This window comes from Rousettus aegyptiacus, unplaced genomic scaffold, assembly GCF_014176215.1.
Source record: "Rousettus aegyptiacus isolate mRouAeg1 unplaced genomic scaffold, mRouAeg1.p scaffold_m13_p_8, whole genome shotgun sequence".
Taxonomy (NCBI): domain Eukaryota; kingdom Metazoa; phylum Chordata; class Mammalia; order Chiroptera; family Pteropodidae; genus Rousettus; species Rousettus aegyptiacus.
The window spans coordinates 34,465,051-34,490,253 of record NW_023416311.1 but is presented as its reverse complement, the minus strand read 5'-3'; the positions used below and the strand labels follow the sequence as shown (position 1 = coordinate 34,490,253).

Below are 25,203 nucleotides of genomic sequence, written 5' to 3'. Positions count from 1 at the left end.
TGAAATCTTACTATTTGAGACAACATAGGTGGACCTAGAGGGTATTATGCTAAGTAAAAAAAGTTAGAGAAAGACAAACATCGCATGATTTCACTTATATGTGGAATCTAAAAAACAAAATAAATGAACCAACAAAATAGAAACAAACTAATAGAGAACAAATTGATGGTTGCCAGATGGAAGTTGAGGGGATGGGTGAAAATATGAAGGGATTAAGAACTACAAATTCCCAGTTATAAAAACAGGCACAAGGATGTAAAGTACAGCACAGGGAATACATTTGATATGATTATAATAACTATGTATGGTGTCAGATGGTAGGAAACATTGGTATAATTGCTTTGTAAATTATATGAATGTCTAATCACGATGTTGTATACCTGAAGCTAATATAATATTATATGTAAACTGTAATTAAAATTAAATTTTTTTTTTAATTTTTAAAAAGTTCTACTCAAAAGCCATATTTCTTTTTTCTTGCTTTTGGCTCTTTAAACATAGCTGTTTCCTCCACATCTTTCTTCTTAATTTCATGTGGGTTCATCCTTCTAGTGGTTCAGGTGTTGCTTTTTCAAAATGAGGTACCACTTCCTCAGCACAACCTTCTCTGACAAGCCAATCTAAGATAGCCCCTCCCCATCTCCTGAATTCATTTTCTGTAATATCAACTTGTTTTATTGTTTCCCTAGCACTTATCACTATCTGAAATCATTGTATTTATCTATCTCTTTATTAGTTCATTGCATGCCCTCACTAGTTTGTAAACCACCTCAGAGGAGGGTTCTTGAGCCACCTTTTTACTTCTGTATCATCTATATTGAGAACAGTCCCTGGCCCCGATAGTCCCAATAAATGGGTGTCAAAAAAAATAAAAGAGGTACTCACAGAGTGACTGACTTTCCAGGAGTTAGAAAAGGAAAGGAAGTTTAGTAAATGTGATGTCCAATGGTGCATTGTCTTAAAACAAGGAAAGAAATATCTGAAACCATCTGTGCATCAATAGGGGTAAGTGTCCACACTCATTGACTAGATTCAACCTATGACAGTCAAAGAAACTTACACAACCAAGTTTGATCTAAATAATGTTGATACAGGGCTAGACATTCTATTTTAATATGCATTTTGCAAAATAAGAATGGAGATACAGACTAGCTGCTTGGATTTTTCTGCTTTCTTGTACAATTAATAAATACAGGTGAAGCTTTAGGGTGGCCTGCTACTTAGCAGAGAGACTTATTATTACTCACTTAAGCAGTGTCTCAAGTTCCGTTGTCTTTGCAATTACTTCAGAGATAAGAGATGAGAGCATAAAACTAAACTGTTAAAGTAAGCCAACTACAGCTGGAGACCTTTAACAACAAAATTGGGTATGCAGAAAACAGCAGTAGGAGGCTAAAGTTATCTCAACTGGAGAAGCTACCTACAGGTTAAAAAAAATTGCACTGAATCCTGATCCACAAATACCAACAATGCTTTTTGATGTTGATGTTATTCTTTCTGTTTCTAGGTGTCACAAAGCATTCATTTATTATTTCATGTATTCTAACAGTTTCATGTGTGTCTGTAAATTGGAAAATATGAGGCAAAATTGCCAATGCCTTTAGATTTGGGACAAGATTTTAAAGCATTTTAAAAACTGAAGCCAATGAGCATCAACATACAATGGCAAAAACGAGCGCTATGTAGAGGAAATGAGACCCCTGGAAATGATTCATAAATGTTTTGCTGCTAGGACTAAGGTATCTCCTTAATTTTATCAAGACTAGGTATCTCCTAAGTTTTAAAATGCCCTTCTGGGAAATACTAAGCTAAAATAAGGCAAAGTATAACCAAAGCCATGTAATGTCTACTAAGAAGATATTTTCAAGACAGAAAGTCCCTGCATGGTGTGGCATTGTGGGAAGGGAGAGGTGATGTTAATACATATAATTGCATCACAGTTCTTCTGAAATGGACACTGATAAGGTTACCAGCAGCTAGACTCTCCATATCTCCATATTGCCCTTCCTACCTGCAAATTCCTTGTGAGAGAGGCAATTACACCTTATTCTTACAAATTAGGGACTAATATCTTATCGTTTAAGACACAAAACACTATTCCTGTCACTACTACAAAAGATCCTCATTTAGGACATTCCTTTGATAAAATAACAAGCAATAACAATGATAAAAAGCACTTACCATTCTCTTGGGATTTTACTGATTTATATTTATTCCTATATTCTTTTAATTAAACATTAAAACCTTGGTGTAAACAGCCCATCCTACCTATCCTCACAAAAGATAGCTGTATTCTTCCTCCTAGGGTAATTGTAATCTCAAATTTTAGAAATGCTGAGGTATGTAATATTTCTAGCTTTTTCTCCCCTCTTTTAGAGCCCAGCTTTCCTATAGCCAGCTGTAACTGGCAACTGGAAACTTTGATATCTGGCTAAATTATATCTTTTCCAAATGGAACTGTGCTTGCAAATCAAAATATCAATCTTTTATATTTTAATGGAAAATTATTATCCAAATGGGATAATGCTTTACTTATTTAAGTAAATAAATAAGATTCTTTTGTCAGCAATCACTTTAGCAAAGGAGCTTTTTAATGTTTGAATTTTGAAGGAGGGGTTAGTAAATCAATTACTGGGAGTAGCTACTTCCCTCCACATTCCCCTCTCCCATGATATCATTATATGTAAATTGAATTCACTTAACCTCTGTAGAAAGACTCATCCTTATAATAAAATCATTAGACCATAATGACAGAGGAAATGAGAAAGTGGCAGGAGGAAACAGGTGTTTGAACGACATTTATGTAGCTTTGTGGAAAGGTTGGTGGCATTTGCTATATTACAATTAGCTAGAGGGTCTTATTATGTCTCCGATTTAATACCTAGTAATATGTTTCTCTCAGTCATGCACAGGCAAAAAAAAAAAAGTGGGGCAATGGAACCTAGGAAGATCTGGGAATGTGTCCATCTTAAACTCTATGTATACGTATTTGACTCTATATGTGTGTCTGTTTGTGAATGAGTGTCTCCAATTAGGACAAACCTGACACTAAGACCTGGTAGCTAAATGTAATTAGGGTATATGTTTTCATAGCTTCGGCACTAGGAAAAAGGTATGTCTCTTAGCTCCTATCCAATGATATCATTTAAGGTTTAAATTGTTTTCTTTACATTTTTACTTGCAAGAAGAGGAGCCTTAGAATAATAATACATCAATGACTTCACCATTAGACTTAAGTGAAGTCACTTTTTCAAATAATGAAGTTTTTCTTTTCTTTTCTTCTTACTTTGGTAGTTCCATCAAACCAGGTCTGCTTTATTTAAAGGGATTCATCTTTTTTTTTTTTTTTTTAAGGAACATTAGTTAGGGACATAAGAGTAACACAATGTGAGGCTGATTTCTTCTAAAGATAGAATGACAATGAAATGAAAAAATAACAGTGGTGATGTGGAGTCTAATCCTTCCCTAGAATAAAAAGCTCAAGTTAAAAGGGCAAAACTAGCCCATGCTTCTTAAGATGAAAGCGATGGTAAGAGGATTGCTATTTTGACCCAATGGGGACTGCAAAAGGAATGATGAGGTTACTTGACCCCATGCTAGTTTGTAAATGACTACTTCCTTGGAGAACAACTCCATTTTTGGCAGTTGTCTAACAATTCCATTCTTGACACACTCTCTCTCTCTCTCTCTCTCTCTCTCTCTCTCTCTCTCTCTCTCTCACACACACACACACACACACACACACAGAAGATAGTGGTTGTACCTTTCCCTCCTTTATGAATCCAAAAATACTTGATTTTCTCTCAAGTACTTCAATAGGTTTAGAACAACTTAATTCAAAATAATCCTACGTTACACTGCCAGAGGTTTCACCTTTAACTATCCTTGTGCAAGCAAGCTCCTTTTAAAGCATGGTTAATATAGGCATTTGTCTTTCCTTTGTGGCTTTATGCAAATTTTTACAAGACATTTGGGTACAGAAACTTGAGCCACTACTGTGTCTCTTTAGGGACCCACTCAGGGAGAGATAAAAATTGTCTGTGCATTACAAATGCCAGTCGAAGCAGATTTTAACAGTGCAGCCCTGTCGGAGATCCCTCCTACTTTTGCAAAGTAAATAGCTTTGTGTCTTGCCTGTCACCATTTGATCAATGTCTTTATAATAACACAATAGCATGATGAACATAATAAAAGGAAATATAAAGATGATTAACACAAAGGAGAACTCAGCAACCCAAAATGGGACTGAAAAGTGGGAAAAAGCAAGAAGATAGGTGGAAAGAAAGGAAACCAAATGGATGTAATTCCATATATGCTTCGATTGGCTTTATTGATTCTTCACCCTCTCATCACTTCTACCTCCAAAACAGTCGACCAAGTCAAGACTTAATTATTTTCTTTCTAAGAAAAAGAGAGAGGGAAAGAGAGAGAGAGAAGAAAAAAAAAAAAAAGAAAGCCAGAATCTGTTCATAAGGGAAGCAGTCAATGCTGCTCATTTTTTTTTAAAGCACTTAAGGGTCATTAGTCTAACACTGCAGCAAATGTATTATTCATTTTGCCTTAGCCCAATTTCTCGGCTAAGAATTTTGCAAGAAAACGATACACAGTTCAGTAGAGAGGTGATTGATCAAGCCAGAAGGAACAGAATTTGGGCATCCTGATAAAAATTTTTCTCAGTCTTCTCAGTTAGCATAAATCAATTTTATTTATGTAGTAACACTTGAATACTAACTACCCAATGCCATCCGTCAGTACAAAATTGATGACTATACCTTTAGGTTAATATTACTTGAACATTTCATTCTGAATAATTTATACACATTTCTGTCTGAGTGTCAATTCAAGATTGTTTATTTGGTTTCAGCAAGTGTAGCTGAATCACAGCTTTTATTAGGAAAAGGTTCTCCTCTCTGTTTATTTTGTGCATTAAACGGCTTTGTCCTATTTTGGGGCCTTGATACTATTTCATAAGAATTGAAACAAGGAACAATGTTGTACCTAATCTAGGTTTGCTTATAGCTTCTTTTTTAAGGGCCTTTTCCCAATGTTTTGCAGTTTTTAGTGGTGAAAATACCTAGGACTATATATAACCAGATAAAAAGCTAGCAAAATAGAGGTGCGCAGGTATTTAATATCACACACGTTGTTTGTGAAGAGGGTGTGAATACATTGCATTAACAGCCTCGATTGCCATTTTCACTCTTCTACAAATAATCTAATCTGTCCACCAAGACTACTGCTGACACCATCATCTCCTTTTGGGTAACTTTCAGTGTGTGCGTTATTATTCAGCTCATAAAGAACATGATACATTTTATAATCACTCTATTTGCTTTTTCTTCAGTTTTATGGTAATCACCTTCCTGCTGGGCAGATAACATGGAAATGTGCCCGTTCAGAATCCGTGACTGAAATGAATGGTCAATTATGAAATGCAGTAAGTTTTAAACATTAAGAAAACAGAAAGACTTCTTCAATGTCATTACTGAGGATCTTGACCTAAGTGAACCTTGTGTCAGATTATGCTTCTTCTTGTCAGAGATGCATCCATGATATCTGTAAAGTGTATATGTAGCTCAGATGTTTTACCTAATTGTGTATTTTTACATTAAAAAAGAGTCTTCAATATAATTTGAAAAATTCTGCTAGAAAAGCTCTCTCTTCCTCTCTACCCTCTCCCCCCTCTCTTTTACACACACATCCCTCAACTTTGGAGAAACTTTCTCTCAAGCAGTTATCGCAGAGTTCAGTCTCCTGAGAATATCTGACAGCCAATGGGAAGCAGCAGCATCTTACACAAAGTAATGCCTTAGATATTAGAGAAAAAGAATCAAAACAAGGCATGAATTCCAAATAAATCACTCTCCAGTCTGATTTAAAGGAACATTTCTTCTGTGTTCAGAGCCCTCATTAGCAGAAACCAGCAGAGCTGCTGAATTTTATAGATGTGCACAGACACACCAAACACACATGTGTGTATATACGCACACGCACACACGCTGTTGGAAATGAATCAGGGTCACTATAAGAAAGCATGCCTTCAGATTTGCCTCAGATGTAAACATGATGCTAAAGGAATAAAAAATAAAATCTACCCATGAAAGACACTGTATTTGCACACTCAATAATAAGTACCCTGTGCTTAGCTCTGCTTTGACAATCATATGTGTAAATTCATCTCTTAAATATGTTAAATCACTTATTCACCTCGACAGATATTCATTGAATTCCAATTATTTGGAAGACACTGTTCTAGAAACCACATAGTTGTCAAGCTGAGTAAGTCTGAATCCCGAAATGATCTTATAGTTTAAAATAGGTTGAGAATACAAGTATTACAATAAATATTTTATATGTATACATACATATGTCTAAATAAAACAAAGCCAGATTTCATAAGAGCAGCATAGAAATACTTTTGAACTAGAATATGATAAATTTTATTGCAGGCAATTATTTTTGTTGTACTATATCCATTATGCATAATGCTATGTGTTGATTAACATTTACACGACAAGATTTTAATTAAGAATTTTAAAAAGCACTTTATATATTCTGTATTGCTATGCAAGGATTATCAATTATTAGACTTACATGGCCTTATTGGCCAAGGGATGAAAGATACTGTGCTTTACATTTTGAAGGGCTCAATTGTGAGAACAGACTCCTAAAGCTTTATGCTAAAACTACACCAGCTGTAGGTACTATCCAATAAGTTCAAAGACTCTGGTGTTATTTATTGTTAAAAAAAGTGAGTCTCATTATGTTGTAGCAAATCCCAATTATATCATCATTACATATGTAATCCAAATATTATTAATATTATAATAATATATCGGTGAACATCTGTTTATGGTCAATATTAGGAATATTGCTTTATGATATTAATTTGCCTTTAGCTATCTTGTTAAACAAAACATGCCTAAAAAATCATACAATTGTTATAAATTAATAGGAATGTAATTATACATTTATTGCTTGTAGTTTTACTTAAGAGATAGCCCTATATATAATACTTATTATAGTTCAATAAATATTCTTAATAATCAATGCTATTGAAGCAATAATTAGAACCATTGACCATTTCAATTATTATTCTCAAATACTCATTTTAAATTTCAATTTTCTGTGCTACTCATCTATATGACTTCTGAAATAACCTTGATCATAGATTTTTTTCTTTATCTTAAGCTTTACATTGGGATATATTTAATAAATCTGCTCAGATGGACCAAAACAATTTGATGGATAATTTTTAAGGATGACTATCAAAAAGATAAAATGCTAGAACAGGTATACCAGGTAAATTCCTGGATTCTGGTCCTTGATAAAACGTCACTAAGCCACCTAGATTTTTTTCATTGAGCTATACTAATAGGTGTTTAGTTTCTCAGAGCTAAAATTTGTTTCTAACATATGGTTAATATATTCAGATGAATTTCTGTATTACAGAGATGTACAGGTTTATCTATGGACTGGTGGATGTAGAAATAAACTAATAATGCGAGTAGCTAAGGCTGACCATTTCCATGATTCTGTTGATGCGGTAGACTTGTTATGGGTCTACTGTAGGGTTCTTTGGCCATTGTGCATTCTTACAGACCAAGCAGTACTGGGAACAAAAGCACAAATCTTAAAATTCAAACTCACTATCCAAGGATCTTTAAAGCTTCCTGAGGTTATGTAAATGCTCACAATAACCCTATGAGACATGTTACTAATTCCATTTTCTAGGACAAGAAATTGAAGCTCAGAAGCCACATAGATAATAAGCAGTGAACCCCAATTTAGAATCCAGAGTCTTCTAAAAGGCTGGGATTCAGTCTATCCATTGCAGAGAACTGCATTCCCACCGATAAAACAATCCAGAAATTTCAGGTTGCAGCCTAATTAGAAAATGTCCCTATATTGGTCCACTATTAGAATGAACACCTGAGAAAGATTGCTTGAGGGCAAAATGTCTCATAAAAAAGAAACATTTTCTGTAGGTTTTAATCTAATAGCAATAATTGCCCTAATTGATTGTACTGTCAAGCAGTTGAAGTGGTCATATAATGTTAAAACTAGAAGGGATTAGGGATATAATCAAACCCACCCTTTCTTCTAAGTGGTTCCCATAGCCATTTTAAAACTGTGAGAAATCATGGTTGCCTTGCCCATATTTCCCTTTGCAGTGCAAATTTAAGAAAGGAAAGTACTATCTTGTTAAAATTTTTCAAATGAGTAAGAGAAAACAAAAAATTATCTGGCATTTTACATTAATCTGAGAGACATTCATACTGTTAAAATGTAAAACCTATCAAGCATAAAGTAACCAATCTAAGGTGATTTGTAAGGTATAATATTACCTGGCAGTAAGAGTACTGTTCATCTGGTATACTTACTCTGGGTATGAGGACTAGATTTACACTTCTTCCTTTGATACACCTGAGGGAGCTATCTTTAACAACACCTGAAGGAATTCTTTAACGTGTTTTTTAAAGATGATAAATGTAAATTTTATACAATTCACTTAACATAATAAATTAATATTGTTACAGTCATATATGAACAAATATATATATATGTTTATATAATTATATTCCACAAATAAATTTAAGGTTCTATTATCAACTGTTCCCTATTCATTTAGTTTTTCATAACTTAACACGTATTCCACAAATACATGTTATGTACCTACCAGGCACTGGAGATGTAATAGAGAATAAGACATTTGATCTGCATCTATTAAAAATCTTCTGTGGCGAATTCTTGGAACAATCAGCACCACCAACTAAAAATGAGACAGTTGGAAACAGATCAGACAAATTGTGATCACTAATCTTAAGTAAAATACACCTAAGCCACATGCCCTTGCCAAGAAATAATCTATATGTCCGCACTGAGGAAAATCTTGAAACACTTGAAAAATCCCCACTTGAAGCCCTTTTGTTTAGACATCCTTGCTTGATCTTTTGTATACTTGTCTCTATAACCAAATTGGGCAGAAAATTATTACTCTGTAATTGACAAGTCAAAAGAAAGTTATTAATGGATGTTAACACATACTCAATTTTTGCAGCAAGGAAATAGAGACATGCAAACTTCTTACTTCTTCCCTCCACAATCTTGCTGGGACAGTCTTAGCTTGATGAAAGGCTAGGGGGAAATTTTTCTCTATGCTAGTTTTGGGCTTTCTGGAGAACATTTAGTTGAGGTACATAAGGCATAAATTACAAAAATATTCTCACCATGTGATTTTTGAACATTTTATTCTCCTTCATATTCCACCCATCAGCCTAAAGCTTTGAATTGGCACTTCTTTTTAGAAAAGTTTCGGCATTTTTTAAAAACTTAAATGGAATCATATTGTAGATTTTGCAATTAAATTTTAATGTCTCAGCTACCTTTTCATATCAGCACATACAGATCAAGTTCATTATTTTAATGGTGAAATAGTACTTCAAATACAGAAATATTAGAATGTATTTAATTTCCATGATGTATTTTTATAATTTTTCTAATCCTTGGCCAATGCAAGTGATGTTTCTGAATAGAGAAGTGATGGTATCTGAATAGCTTTGTGTATGTGCTCATAGTGCATGGTTTTTCATAGAAGAGGTCTATCATATATTCTGGCTTTTCGATCTCATTTACGAAATCTTTTATCACTTCAAAATTTTAAAAAATATTCTAGATATTCTTATATTTTTACATTTTCTCATGCTTTGTTCTTGTAATCATCAGATATTTGTGTAAGGTGTTAACTGAAGGTCTACTTTTACTACCCATTTGCCACAAATTACTTACTAAATACTTCATCTTCTCTCTATTGATTTGAAATTCCTCATTTATCATAAACTATTCCCATATATGCAATCCATGTACAAGCCGTTTCTTCTACTTATAATCTATGTATTTATTCATGTACCAAGGTCACACTGCTGTAATTACTATAATAAAGTTCTTATCACAAGAAAAAATATTGTACTAGGTATGGTAATAGATGTTGACTAGACTTATTGTGGTAATTGTTTCAAAATATATACAAATATTGAATCATTTATGTAGTATACTTGAAACCAATGATATGTATCAATTATATCCAATTTAAAAATGTCATTGACTAATTGCATGAATTTTCTCCAATATATAAACTTATCAATTTATAAATATTCATTATAAAATTTGTTGGAAGCAGGTTAAAATTACATTAAATATGTAGAATGTTATAGGAATAAATATTTAAAAGAATCAATGTTTCAATTCAATCGGGTTTTTTTTTTAGGTCCTTTGGTAAAGCATTACATTTTTCTTTCTATACATTACAACTTCTTGTTAGATTTATTTTTAGTTATTTTGTGGGATTTATTTTTTTTGGTTATTGTGAATGGGCTCTTTTCTCATTATATTTTTTATATGACTATTTTTGATATGCAGAAAAACTTCTTTTTGTGTATGCATCTTATATCCAGCAACTTACTGAATTCTCCTATTTCTAATATACTTTTTTCAACATTTTGGATTTTGTAGGCCTAAAATTAATGTCTGTAAATACATTGAGTTTACTCTTTTCTTTTCCAATATCGATATTTCCCTACATTTTTCTTATTACATTTGACAGAACCTTGAGTACAGTATTGAAGACTAGTGGTGATAGATATTTTTGTATACATCTTGACTTTAGTAGGAAATTTTTTAATGATTTACCATCGAATATTTTGTTCATTATAGGTTTCTAGTAAAGAGCTTTCATTAGTTTTAGGAAATGGGTTTTTCTCCTTAGTGGATACATTTTAATTAAAAAATGAGGGCTAAATTTTTTTTTCAAGTGGAGTTTTTTAGTCATCTCTTTAGTTGATTATATGGATTTTTCCAGTTAATCTATTTAATCTATTAATTAATGAATTTCATCTATGAATTTCCTAATGTTAAATTATCCTTACAATGTCATTCATATTTCAACTTGCTAAAAATTTATTTAGATATTTGCATCTTTGTTTACAAAGGAGATAGGTCTAGTATGGGTGCATTAACATTAGCCTATAAAATTAGCCTCACGGAGAGGGATGAGGAGCTTTTCTTCAGGTTCCATACCATGGAAGAATTTCTGTAACAGAAACATTCACTGACTGGATTGTTAAATATTACTTGTCTGCACAACCATGTGAGTTTCATATCTTTCCTAGTGTTAACATTTATATTTGTTGAACCAAGAAATTAACATTGGTATGATACTTTTAACTAAATGACATATTTCATTTTTTAACATTCCTGTTTGAACAAATTTACAAATAATAGCTACTCAGTATTTATATTATTTCCCTCTTATGTCTCATATTTCAACCACATTTCTTTAGCTCAAGCTAACATACCATTGTAACAATTTGTACAAAAGCTGCAGTCTAGAGATGCTCCAAAGAACTTGCTCTAGCTGTCTAGCTGTTTGTTTCTTTGGTCGGGCCCTTTCGGTCTGAGTGTATTGCTTTCTCTCTCTGCTGCTCCCCATTCTTAAAAGTTAGGAAGTGGTTTGTAGGAGAGAGATAGTGGAGGAAAAGACTGATTCATAAATCAATCATATCAATCATACTAAATGCAATGTAGCATTCCGGATTGGATGCAAGAACAGAAAAGGGAAATTAGTGAGAAAACTGGTGAAATCCAAATGAAATCTGTATTACTTTCATTAATAGTATTTCACTAATATAAATTTCTTAGTTTTAACAAATATACCATGGTTATGTGAACTTTAACACTAGGGGAACCTGGTGAAGAATACCAGGGGACTCTCTGTACTATTTTTGTTACTTTTTCATAAATCTAACATTTATGGAAAGTTTTTAATTTTAGCCATAGATTTTGAAAAGGAGCAATTTTTAAGCTTAATAGAACTGAAAAAGTTTTTAGTGCATAGCAGTCATTAACACTTTGTCAGCAACTCTGTCATCCACCATCCCACATCTTCCTCACCTCATCAAGAGCCCAAGGTTGTATTAATTATTTTGTGCCTATGATATGAGTCCTCCATCTTAATGAAAGAGGTTATTTGTGTGCATATGTATTTGTATATTCACATGTGCATGTGAGTGGTTCTGCAGATAACCTGTTAGAGGTGAAGTTGCAGAAACAATAGTGATGATAATAAAAATAAGTCTATCAGCTATCATGTGCTCTGCATTATTTATATGTGAAGTTCTATGCTAAGAATGTTACATGCATAATCTCATTTCATGCTCACAGCAGCCCTATTAATAAGGTTTAACAGCCCTATCTAAAAATGAGGAAACAAGCTCAGAAAAATAGGTCACTTGCCCAAATTCACACTGCCAGCAAGCTGAGTGGTTCAAACACAGATCTGTCCTGATTTCAGAGAGCATATGCTACTGAATTTTGATATTTACTTATGATAACAACAATGTCATTGACAATTTTAAAAACCAAAAAGACTGATGCTTGATTTAATATTCTGGTTATTTAGAGCCATAAAATTCCAATGCTACCATTAAGTCACTATGTGCCCCAGAGAAGTTAAAAGCCTCTATAGTTTTCAGCTTTTTCATATGTAAGATAGATGTAATACCTGCTATTTTACGAGACAGGATAAGGATCAAATAAGACATGTAAATAACCTTAAACAATACCTGGTCTATGGTAACCACTCAATGAACGTTAGTTTCTTTCCCAAAGCCCCATGTTATTGTTTTATTGGTATCTCTAGAAACAGTAGCACCTCCTCGTCCCTATATTTCTGTTTTTAGTTATACTTTAGAAGCTAACAGAAACCATATATTTAACAATAATAGTAAACATTTATGTAATATTTACAGAGCACTAGGTACTATTCTTAGATATATAGATATATAAATTTAGACCATATGTAAACATATAATACATATATAAATCTATAACATATATATACACTTAAATATGTACATTATATAATACATAATATATAATATGTAATGTATAAACATAGAAACATGTTTATAACATATATATTCACATAACCCTCACAACAGTTTGATGATGTAGGTATTATTATCTAATTTTAAAGATAAAGAATCCAGGTAGAGAGAGTTAAATCACAGGCTCCAAATAAAAAGCTGGTAAGCAGTAGAGCCAGTATTTGAAGTCGATCAGGTTGGATGTAAAGTACATACTTGTAGCTGCTATTCACTGTTTTGAAATCTGCTATTTTGATGATGACACTTGCTATTGATTTTAAAAGCCAGGATATCATTATGTGTAAGATAGTGTAGTGCTGTGTGATAAAATGGAAAACTTCAAGGTGCCTTTATAATCAGATGTGTATAGCTTTCTGTTGAACTCAAACTGAGAAAATTAGGATATCCTATTTTTAAAAAGATGAGCCGCATTCTTTAATTAAGTGATTATTATGGAAAGTATTAATACCTCATAGCTAAATTATCTGTGTTCTTATTGACAGAATGCCAATATAAATCATTACTGGCTAAAGGAATAACATCATTCAGAGATGGTTACAAAACCACGTGATATACCCTAATCTTGCTCTTGACTGAAATTACAGATATTAAAATGACATTATTCTCATGGCTCTGGGATATAAATTTGAGAGATGTCAGGAGTGCAGACAATTTACCTTAGGTCATCATTAACTTAGTTCATGAGATATTTTCAAATATAGAAGAATTAAATGGTTTTGCTTGAATTCCCTCAACTTTAGATTACCTATTGTTTTCTTTCTTGGATTTTTGCCAGGAAATGGGAGGAGTTGTAAGGGTGAGGTGAAAATGTAATTCCAAATTCAGGTATAAAATACTTTATATTTTGGATAAATCTTTAAGTTGGAAAGAGGTAAGCTGCTATTTATTGAGTCTGAAGTCACTACTCTTACCAAATCACACTCTAACCATTTTACAGTTTGTTTGTTTTTTAATTCAAGAGCACAGAATGGATAATCATCATTCTCAAGTCACAATAATGTTCTAATTGTTGAAGCATGGCCATGGCTGGCTTTTACGTATGTAATTGGTTATTTATTTTTAATTAAATGTATTGGTTAACAAAATTATATAGTTTTCAAGTGTATACTTCGATAATACATCATCTGCACATTGCATTGTGTGTTTACCACTCAAAGTCAAATCTCCTTCTGTCACCATATACTTGACCTCCTTTACCCTTCTCTACCTCCCCCCCCTTTCCCTTTGGTAATCACTAAACTGTTATCTGTGTCTATGAGTTTTTGTTTGTCTTGTTCATTTGTTGCTTTGTCTTATATCCCACACATGAGTGAAATCAAGTGGTTCTCAACTTTTCTGTCTGACTTACTTCACTTAGCATGATCAAAATAAGTACCTGTAACTCTACAACTCAAAATAAAATCTAATATCTTGACAACGACCAAAAAAATAGTTATCTGATCTCCCATCCCATCTCTCTAGTTCCCTAGAACTAAGGTAAACATCACCTCAAATTTCTTGGTCATCAACCCTTCGCTTCCCTTTATTTTTATTCCATCCTTATTTCTAAAAAAAGTTAATTTTTTTATATTGCTTTTTTTTTATCTTATGAAAAAATATCATGGTGTATGTAATCTTTTGGAACTTTTGCTACTTCATATATTACTAAGATATGCTTATATTTTTTGAATGATACTGCATTGCATTTGTTTTGAGTTGCTCTATAACCAAAGTTTGTCTACTCTTCCCTCATAGGCTGTAGACTGTTTCCAGGTTGTTTTACTTCCTATTATGAACTTCAATCCACTAATATGACCCTGTTCTATGTATGCAAGGGTTACTCTTGAATATATTCCTAGGTGTGGAATTGCCAGGTCATAAGTAATGAGTGTTCAGCTTTAGGGGAAATATATTTTCCAAAGGGGTTGCACCAATTTTTATATCCACTCATAATGGATAAAACATTCAGCCATTCTAAACCATCTCAATACTTGGCATTATCAGATATTTTAATTTTGCCAACTGAAGAGGTAAAAATTGTCTCTGATTTTAAGCTTCATTTTTTCCCTGATCATTAGTGATGATTATTATCTGTTTACAAAAGAAAAAAATCACTTTTTTAAATAAGCAGATTTTAATTTCTTATGAATTAACCATAAAAGGAGATCTAGTACCCTGAAGCAGGGATGGGGAAAGGGAGGCAGATTCATACCTTATTGACAGATCAATCACAGAAAATAATTGAAGGTTTACAGAAATGTCTCTGCTGAATAAAACCTTTTCTGAATTCCATTCTCTCGAAACTGCAGCATAAAATGTTAGTTTTTGATTCTTTGAGTATCTTGATTGTAGATAAAGAATTGTGAGACAGGTTACAAATCAGGGTCTGTACAGCTTTTTCAAGTCCCCATGTAGAGTTCCAAGGCTCTTATACCACTAGATCTTCTGAAGCAGTACCATTATCCTGGGAATTTTAATCTTGATATATTTATAACCCACCATCTTTCTGTTTTACAGAAATATTTCTATGTATTTTATTAATTTAGATCAATGGCCAGCAAATTTTTTTGTAAAACAGTAAACATTTTAGGCTTTGTATGCCAGTCTCTGTTACAACTACTCAGCTCTTCCTTTGCACAAGAAAGTAGCCACAGGTAATACATAAGTGAATGCGTGTGGGTGTTCCAATAAAACTTTATTTGCAAAAATAGGTGGTGGGCCAGATTTGACATATGGGAGACTTTGCTGACTCCTAGTTGAGATCACTTCGCATCTCCACTGCCCTATATGTTACTAGTCTATATTAACAGAGTGGCCAGTCATTTTAAATCATTCCAATGAACTGAACATATACTTTCTGCCATCATATGTCATAGTACGTTATATCATTATATTATAAAATACATTTATTTTTCAAGCTGTTTCTTTGTAAGTAGCAAGAAAGCTACATCTAAATTTTTCCAATGATAACTTCAAGTCTAACAAATAAATCAAACCTATGTAATGCTACCTATTTTTTTTCTTGCAAGAATGCAGCCAGATAGACACCATTTTGCCCATTTCATAGTAACTGAGCTTCACAGAATTTAAGTAACTTGCTCATAGTCATACAGTGAATAAATAGCAAAAATTAGTATTTTAGCTTGGAGTTGCTCGGTCCCAATGCTTATACTTCTTCAACTGAAGTGTGCCATCAGTGTATCTACATGGAATGAGGAATCAATATGATCTTAACTTCTAGATCCTACAGATACCATTGCTAACATTTACTGAAAGTTTTCTTTTTTTTAATATACCCAAGTCCTTTGCACACAGTATTTCATGTGATCCTTACCAAATTCTTTAATATTAAATTTTTAATGTTAATCTTATATTATTCTGTTGTATATATAAAGAAACTACAGCTTGTAGAGGTAATGTAGAGGTAAAGTCACATAGCTTGTATTTCACTGAATCAAAAATCATGCAGGAGCACCAAAGCTGGTGCACCCTGCCTCACTGCCTCCTGTCTGACTACATAAACATACTCTTCCAGGGAAAATGAAGACATTGCTTAAAAATACTAGCCATGTAGCTGTCTGGCTGTAAGTCAGTATCATGTACTTTATCATCATTCATGGTTTCTTGGCAATGTATATTTTTCCTCCAAAGCCATAAAATATCTTGTGCTTTAAAGTTCTTGGTTTCCATAATCCAGCATCCTTCTTTCTCAGAAATATTACTACTATTTCCTTTGAAGGGCAGAAAGAAGCTGCTTTCTGAGAGATTATCATTTGTGGCACGATCATTCAAATGCTACTGAAAAGGGCTCTGCAAAAATTTGGTTTGAGGGAAGGTGTACTTGTTTGCCTCAGTGGAGAGAGATTCGTAAAAACTGCCTGTCTTTTTACTTCTTCCTTCCTTCCTTCTTTCTCTCCTTCCTTCTTTTTCTAGCTCACTTAATCATTTGCCATGCACTTCTTTCTCATGTATGCAATACTCAGTGGGTGACTACTATGTGCCAGGCATTGAGTTCAGATAAAATGATGACTATAGTGTGGTCACTGTTCTCAGGAAGCATACAAGAAAGCCAAGCAAGGTAGGTATTAAAAACATAAATGCAATAAAGCCTTAGTACTCAATGTGTGGCTCACCTGGGAACTTGTTAAAGATGCAGTGGTAGGACCCATCCCTACTGAATCACATTCTGCATTTAACAAATGTGCATTGGCGTGTACCTTAAAATGCAGGAAGCCCAGCAATATAGTATTGCTATAGATGTACAGCCAGCCAGTATCATCATGAGACACAAAGGGAGCAGAAGTCACTTCCCCAGGAGTGGGAGTAGGTTTTCTGGAGATGCTTCCTAGGGGATGATGCCTAAGCTGGGTCTTATGACACGTATTGATGTCTGCTCAGGTGATAAGAAGTAAAGGTAATGTAGGGAGAAGGGAAGCATGAGCTGTGACCTCTGTAGAGGCCTGAAACACTCAGTGCTCTTGAGAACCAAAGGGAATCGCAGACAATACTAGAACACATGCGTGGATGAGTCTAGCCAACACTAGGTCAGTTAAGGAACTGGGAGTCTATTCTATGGGTCTGTGATTTAATCCTAGCTGCAAATTAGAATCACTGTGGGGACTTAAAAAATAGAGACCTAGGCACTGTCTTCAGAGATTCTAATTTAATTGATCTGGGGCGAGATTTTTTTTTAAAGTTCCTTGGATAATTCAGATGTGCAGAGTGGGTTGAGATCATTGTTTAGGGCACTGGGGAGCCTTTGGCAGTTTTTAAATAGGAGAATAGGGGATATGATCATTTTGTGGGTGTCTAGAAGTCAGTTTGACAGACTGTTTAGTCACATAGGAGAGAGAGTGTGGTTGTGAGCCAAGGGAAACCTAAATGGACCAGGTAGATGATGTAACTGCAGGTAGTGGACTAGGGTCACTCAACAAGGAGTGAAGGGGGCCAGCGGCAAACTGAAGAGCATATGCCCATCTGAACACATTTACATCCAAATTTTAAACTAAACTTATCTGTAAGCTGGATCTAGCCCTAGGATCACCAGTTTACAACTCCTGGCTTATTAAGGCTGTAAGGAAATTAAAATGTTAAGGAGGTAGTATCAGTGGTCTTTGAAATTAATTTGGTATAGTACATGAGAGAAAGAAAAAAAGTTAAATTAATTCTGTTCCCATTCACAATAGTGATCAAATAATGAGGGAAAAGTCTAGGGGAGAGACAAAATTACAGTTTATAGAATGTTGTTTGAGGAGCTTGTGGGACGTGCAAGTAAAGACTTGAAATAGTTAGATATTCATTTTATGCTTTGCTGGATATTTTGATTTGGAATTAGGTTAAGGAGTTGTCAGTGTGAGTAGATTGAAGCTAGAAGGATGGCTGAGGATCTACTGAAGGAGCAGATACATTGAACAGAGGAGGAGAAAATCAGCATTTCAAGGCCTGAAAGGAGCCCACTAAAGGCTGAAATAGAAAGCTCAGTAGATTGAAGAACAGTGGAGGACTAGAAGATGGGCCAAGAAGGAAAAGAGAGAGGGTCCACTTTACTCCACTTTTACAAGCGCTTTTTGTTGTTGTTGTTATATACTTTCTTAATAGTGTTCTTAATGTGAAGATACAGACTAATAAGTTGATTATAATATCCTTCAATTTGGAATATTCCAAGACTCACAGAATCTTAGAATAGGGAAGACCAGAGATTAATACACCTTAAACTTCTCCAATCCACCCCTGTACTGTCTCTAACAAATGGATGTCACGTTATGATTTAACATTTCTGATAAGATGTTGTTTCCTTTCTTATATTATGCAAAAAGTCTACAAACCTAAAAATTTCAATAGTTTTTCAACACTACCTCATATTCACTAGACTCTGTGAATAACAAGCCTGATTCATTCAACATTTTCTTAATGACTCCATGTACTAGACACTGGGGATATAGAGAGGAATAAAACTAGGTCCTAGGTCTGTAAGGAGTATATAACTTAATGATGGAAACAGATCTATCACCAGGTGTCTTCAATACATGTCAAGTACAGTAAAGGGCATGCATTTGTGTGATGAGAGCTATGTGGCCTGACCTGGCATGACTTCACCTGACCTCACCTGACTTGGCTTGGGTTCTGGAAGAAGTAAACAGCAAAAGCCAATTGGAAGACATTACACCTGAAATGGGTGATGAAGGGGAGTAGGAATTAGGCAAAGAAAAGAGGATAGGGGTCTTCCAGCTGGTGGGAATGAGAATGTGTAAGCTGCTTGTGTTGGGAGCTATGTGTGAAATGACAGGCAGTTCATATAATTGGGAGGCTTCCTTGTCTGGCCAAGAGACTACAAGGATAGTCCCCTGGACCATTTGCCCAGGAAGCTGGGATTATACAGTGCCTTGATCTCAGCAACTTTTGTTCAAGTAAAGCTAATGCAGAAACCCATTAAGAAAAACAAATATGGAACTTTCAAGTAATTGCTATCCCTAGGTGTATTTTACAATTTGCATTATAGATTAGTATCTAAGGTATCTATGGAAGATAAAATTCCGCAGATAAGACAAGAACAGAAGCAGGGAAACCAGTTAGGAGACTATTGAATTTTCCTTGGAGAGAAATGATGAAGTACTTAACTAGAATGGTTGTCATTAAAAAGCGGAGAGAAGAGGTGGCCAAATTTTAAAAAATAAGCAGGACTGTGTGATGTAGGAACCGAGGAGCAAAGAGTTCAAAAGGACTTCCAAGTTTGACTCAAGTTAGTAGAAATGAATTGAAACACTGCCACGGCTCCTGCCTGAGAGAAACCTCTAAGTCAAGTCAGCAAAATCAATGTGCATAGAAATAACACAGAGCAGTGCACCACAGGGCAAGGGTGACACAAATGAGAAAGATAGTCATTTTCTTCCATGGACAACATAGAAATACTCTTTCATTTGCTTAGGAGACAAATAAAAGTAAATTTTTTAAAAAAAAAAATCTCAGAAACAGAGATCTTAGTTTTTATTTTATAATTATGCAGTTATCAAACTCAATGCTCTAATGAAGAGGGAGAAATAGGTTCAAATACTGAGACTGTTGGCTTGAAACTGTCATGTGAAAACTTCCATTTTGATTAATATAATTGAAGAGTTAAATGCGTATCTGCTAAATTGCAATCAAATCAGTAAAATGTTATTCACTTTTTAAATGAATCTGTCAGAAGTTCTGTAGATATTCTGCCAACAGTGAATTGGATTTGCTCTGCTTAACTGCAGATATTACTCTTTTACAAGTGGGTAAACTGAGACATTGAAAATTCAATCCCTTGATGAGGTAGAGTCAATAGTTGACTTGCAAATAGACCACCAAGGTCCCCGATACACCAAACTCACGTTGTCCCTGGTGACTCCTTTGCAAAGTGGAACAGATTTAATTAAGGTTCTAAATCAAGGAATTGAGAGGCACCTAGGTAGGTGATGAAAAATTCACCAACTTTATTCTATCCTAATTCACCACAGAGACACCAAATCAGTATCTTGAGACTCTCTGTGGGGTTCATTCTGCAGAGTATGAAACATAGTTTCCAGCACATTCATTTCTAAATAATTCATGCCCATGTCTCATTTCTCTAAGCTAGCTGTGTCAGCATTAATTGCCCTCACCCCCTTCTCCCACTGCTGCTGCTGCGGCGGCTACTCTTCCTCCTCCCCATCCCATCCCCATCATCTCCTCATCTTCACTCTCCTTGGCAGCCAGTCTTTGAACATCTTCACACTAAAATATTTGAAGACATGGGAAGTACTTTGACTCCTTTGAGAAAAAAGCATTTACAGAATTTTTCAACAGTAAACATCAATTAGTAGTCATTGGGTTTCTCCCACATGCCAAGAAGATAATGGTGAAAAATACTGTCATGTCCCTGCCTTTACAGAGCTTACGGTCTAGTGTGGGGGGAAAACTACCACAGTAAATGTAATATGTGCTATGACAGGGAAAGTGCAGAGTCTTAGGGAAGCAAGTAGCACAGGTACCCATCGGGAGGGGGGAGAGTGTGTAGAGGACACCTGTGAAAGGGATAGTCTTCCTTCAATTATCTGGGGAGCAAGAGACATAAAAGAGACGAGTCAGCTACAAACTTGTGGAAGTAGATTCCAACCCTGGCTGCACACTAGAAACTCCTGAAGCACTTTTAAATCTCAGGAAGTCCAGGTCCCATACCATTCATATCAGAATTCCTGGGGATAGTGCTCAGGCATAAGTATTCTTCAAAAGGTCCCTAGCTGATTCTAGTGTGCAACTAAGGTTGAGAGTTACAGTAGATCAGTATCCACAGATCAGTATAGAGGCAAATAAGTTCTAAATGAAGTGCTGTCACTCAGTAACTCCTGATATTAATTTTCCTCTTCAGAATGCTGCTAGAAGTCTCTAAATTTTCTAAATTCTTCAGAAATTTAAAATACACAACAGCATTGAGAGAGAAACACAGAGACAGAAATACACAAGCCAAGGATTCTACCTTATGTTGAGTGACATATATAAACTTCACAAAGAACAGAAAAAGATATCATTGTTTTATTGCTACAATGTATCTTTTCTTCACTATTCATAGAAGTGGTAAACAGTTTATCACTTCTAATGGAAGATATTAATTATACTATCAAACCTGAACATTTTCTGTACAAATCTGACAATACTACCCACAAAAAACATTTGGGATTTTGTTTTGCAAAAAATGATAATAATAATTAATTAATTAATTAAAGCCTCTTCACAACAGAACCACATTGTTAGGTATAAGTTACTGAAGAGTTGGTTTGTTCCATTGGGTAAGAGAAAAAAGAAACATCCAAAGATCACCTACTCTGTGCCAGAGACCGTAGAGGGTAGTTTTTAAAAATATGTTATTTAGTTCAGTCCTCAAAACTCTCTGAGGAATATATTACTCATTTCACTTATGGATGAAAAAATCAAGGGTCAGAGAGTAAAGTGATTTTCTCTGTGTCACACAGAAACTTACTCACAGGACTGCTTGTTACCAAAGTCCCCTGCTTGCCTGGGTCTTAGTGGGCATGATTATGGCATGCCCTTTTAGTAAGGGGTGTTGTAACTACTTCCATGATGAGTCAGGTGGAATTTAGATTGATTTACAATGTTCTCAAATATCAATTTTGCTTCTTTATAGTCGAGTAACTTTTCCATAAGTTAATATGACTTTTAACTGATGGCTCCTTAAAAACAAGGTGACATACACCTAAAACTTGACAACTGTCACCTATAAGTTATGGGGTTCTGAGGGGAAAAGGGACTATGTTAATCCGTTAGACTCTCCAAAACCCCAACCAAATCCAACGAACCAAACTAAATGAGTCACATGAAATAACACTGGAACAACAAATTTTAATTCATGATAAAGCTATATTTAGGTACTACCATCAAATCATAAAACGGTTTAGACAGCTAAAGATTACAGGGCTGGAAAATGCTTAGACAATGTTGAGGGGCGGTAGTTATTAGATATCTAATTGTAGGGGGAAAGAAAACAAATTGCCCAGTCTATTTAAGAAAACACTTATTACCTAAATCTTCAAATTTATCTTGATAGGTTAATATACACATCACACTATGTTTTGTTCTATAAAATTGACTTGTAGAACTCATGGCTCACTTCTAGTAAATATAAGACTTCTTGGCATATAATTTGTGTCCCAATTTCATGTCTATGTATATTTTTCCTTACCCTCATTTTTCTTCTTTCAAATTATATTTTTATGGAGTGTATGCATCTTTTCTGTCATAAGTTTTTGAAATAACATGATTTTTATATAGAATATCTACTTGGATGCCATAGTAAATAAGATACTGTAGCCAAATAGTGGGTAAATGTTTTCTAAGCAATCAATCCTCAAAAGCAAAATTATTTGCTATTAATGACAAACTCTAATGTCTATGAAGACATCAAATAAAATTTTCCTATTACATCTCCCAAAAACAACATGTGGCTTTCAGTTAGAGATACACAGACATTTCCTGCGGATAGTCCTTGACAGAGGAGAGAGGAGGAATGCAGAGAGGAATCACTTTTTTTTTTCTTGGAAATCCCTGTGATTGGTACAGAAAGATAGCCTTCTGTGTGGGTCTCCTTCTGTGTGGGTCTTCCTTCTACTTTCTCAAGATTTGCTAGGACAAGGCTTGGCCAAGGAGAAAGGAGGCATAAAGCAGACAGTTTAGGCCTGTCCAGTTCATTATTAGCCAGAATTCTTGGTCACAAAAGCATAAACTTATAAGACCCGATTATCTTAAGAGCAAAGAGATTTTCTGAGAAAGTGTCGCAAGTTTACAGAGCATATGGGAAGGGAGAAGCAGGCTTGGAAAAAGGCAGGAACTAAGGCAGAACCAAGAAGCAGGAAGCACTGAAATGATTTTTCAACAAAAATAGTTTTGCCAGGACAAACAGACATTGGGCATTGTCGAGTAGCTGCAGCATCGTTACCTACCACTGGATACTGTTCCCACCGGACACTGATGCAGTTGCTTGGATGAATTTGAACAAGCCCTCTACCTTTTTATTTTTCGCCCAATACAGAAAATCCCAGGCAGGAAGACCCAGTTGACTGGGTCAAAGCCATGTATTCATGTGGAAAAAGTGGGAAGGGCAGAAGACTGGACTCCTATCTGTAAACACTGGTATGGCATACAGCAAGGGTTTATTGTACTGTGTTGCTACTTGTGCTACGTGAGTTGGTTAGCATTTTGAACATAACCCCAGAATTCTAGCTGCCTTCTGTTGGAGGCAGAGTTCTGAATTATATTAAGACTCACACATTATGACATTCTCTTACAGAATGCCTTTGACATATGAGGGGCAGGAATTATAGTCCTCTATCTGTCCAATGAATATTTATAAATACCTAGCTACCATGTGCTCACCCTGGTGCTATATGCTGGAATAGGATGCAAACAAGAGAAAGAAGACTCCTACCCTCCAGGAGCCGACATTCTCATTTAATTCAACCTAGCAAGACACATGGTTCCTCATGAAACGTGTAATGGTGAGAGGTCTTATTGAAAATACAGATTGTTTGGCAAGACTTCCTAAGAATTTGATTCATTAGTATTTGGTTGGAGCCCTGGAATCTGACCTTTGATAACCTTTCCTGGTAATACAGACACAGTTGGTCCAGGAAAAACAAAAAGTCAACAAAGACCATGTATCCATGTATGTGAGAACAAGTCCTTACAATACAGTATGAGCCTCGTGACAGGAAGAGCTCAGGATGGAAGGGGAGAAGAGATTCCTTAACTAAGAGATCTTTATCAGGCTGATCTCCAAGGATTAGATTTCAGTGGTTTAAAAACAACAAGTATTTGTTTCTTGTTCCTGCCATATGTGCATCGTGGGTCACAGAAAGTGGTTTCTGTCTTAGTTACACAGCATCCCAGATTTATAAAGCAGCCACTAGCTTGAATGCCACCAGTTGCTATAAAAGAGAAAGCTTTGAGAGTTTTGTACCAACAATTAAATGTGTTGGTGGGAAACAATGCATGCCCCTCCCTTTCATAAATCATTGTCCAGAATTAGTCACATGACTCCACCGATCTTCATAGGGGCTAATAAATGCAATTGTACCTGTAGAATTAGAGAGAATCAGGATATCAGTCAGTAATCATTATCTTGAGACCATTTTATAGATGATGAAACTTAATATTAGCAATAAATAATTTCCTCAAAATAACAGAATCAGCAAGTGCCCCAAGAAAGATTCATCCAACAGTTTTTCCCATGGCATCAGTTACAAATGAGAACAAAACTCCGGCCCCAACTCCAAGTACTCTTTTAGGAGCTTGAACTAATTCAGTACATTTGTTTTTTGTGAGCCCTATTCTACATGCCAAGGGTTCAAAAATGAATAAGACACCAATCCTGTCTCCAAAGAACTCATATTCCACCAAAAGAGTCATGGCACAATGGACATAAGACACCTCAGATTGTGATAAGTAATGGACCAGAGGGATGAACATATGAACTAAGTGATATTCAACTGCAGAAAGGGAAATTAATCTGCAAGGTAAGGAAAGGTTCACAGAAGAGGTGATGTTTGAGTAAAACATGGAAGAATAAGCAGAGTTTTGCTGGTAAAAAAAAAAAAAAGTAGAAGAACGTTCGAAGCAGAGCTGACAGAATGATATACAGGTAAGGGCCTTGTTTGGGAAAGGTGAGGAGCCTAGAATAGTTTAAGGTCAGAGATGGCAGAAACTTTCGAAGTGCTTTGAAATTTAAGAGTAAAGAGCCTAGGACAGCATGCCGAGGAGTTTTCCC

General features: G+C 34.9%; 1 long non-coding RNA gene across 1 annotated transcript in view; it reads right to left on the bottom strand.

Annotated features, from left to right (window-relative positions):
• LOC107520881 overlaps window positions 1-25,203 on the bottom strand; it is a 58,026-nt gene that overhangs the window by 15,215 nt on the left and 17,608 nt on the right. The window contains exon 4 of the long non-coding RNA XR_001599453.2: window positions 8,681-8,773. This is a non-coding gene — a long non-coding RNA (uncharacterized LOC107520881). The remainder of the gene's footprint in view (window positions 1-8,680; window positions 8,774-25,203) is intronic.